Raw genomic sequence first — 321 nt, forward strand, 5'->3', positions numbered from 1 at the left:
ACCGTCTACGGCTGGCACATCGGTGAGCACGATCCCGCTTCCGGGGGGGAGCGGCCAGGCTCTGCTCGCCAGACGGAGTCGAATTGGAGGGCGTGGGTGCCCCTACCGGGCTTTATCCCTCCTCATCCTTCATGCTCACGGAGCTGCCGCCTCGTTCCCGTCTCCTCCCACAGCCTGGCTGGGAAGCAGCAGCCCGGGGCGCGGTTTTGGGTCGTGGTTTTGGGTTGTGGATGCGGGAAGAACGTTCCCCTCTTGCGCTGAGGCCGGGGAACGGTTTTTGGCTTGCTCTGCCCTTCCCATGTCCCTGGCTTCCGGCAGCCC

Source organism: Eurypyga helias, unplaced genomic scaffold (genome assembly GCF_000690775.1).
Source record: "Eurypyga helias isolate BGI_N326 unplaced genomic scaffold, ASM69077v1 scaffold21151, whole genome shotgun sequence".
Taxonomy (NCBI): domain Eukaryota; kingdom Metazoa; phylum Chordata; class Aves; order Eurypygiformes; family Eurypygidae; genus Eurypyga; species Eurypyga helias.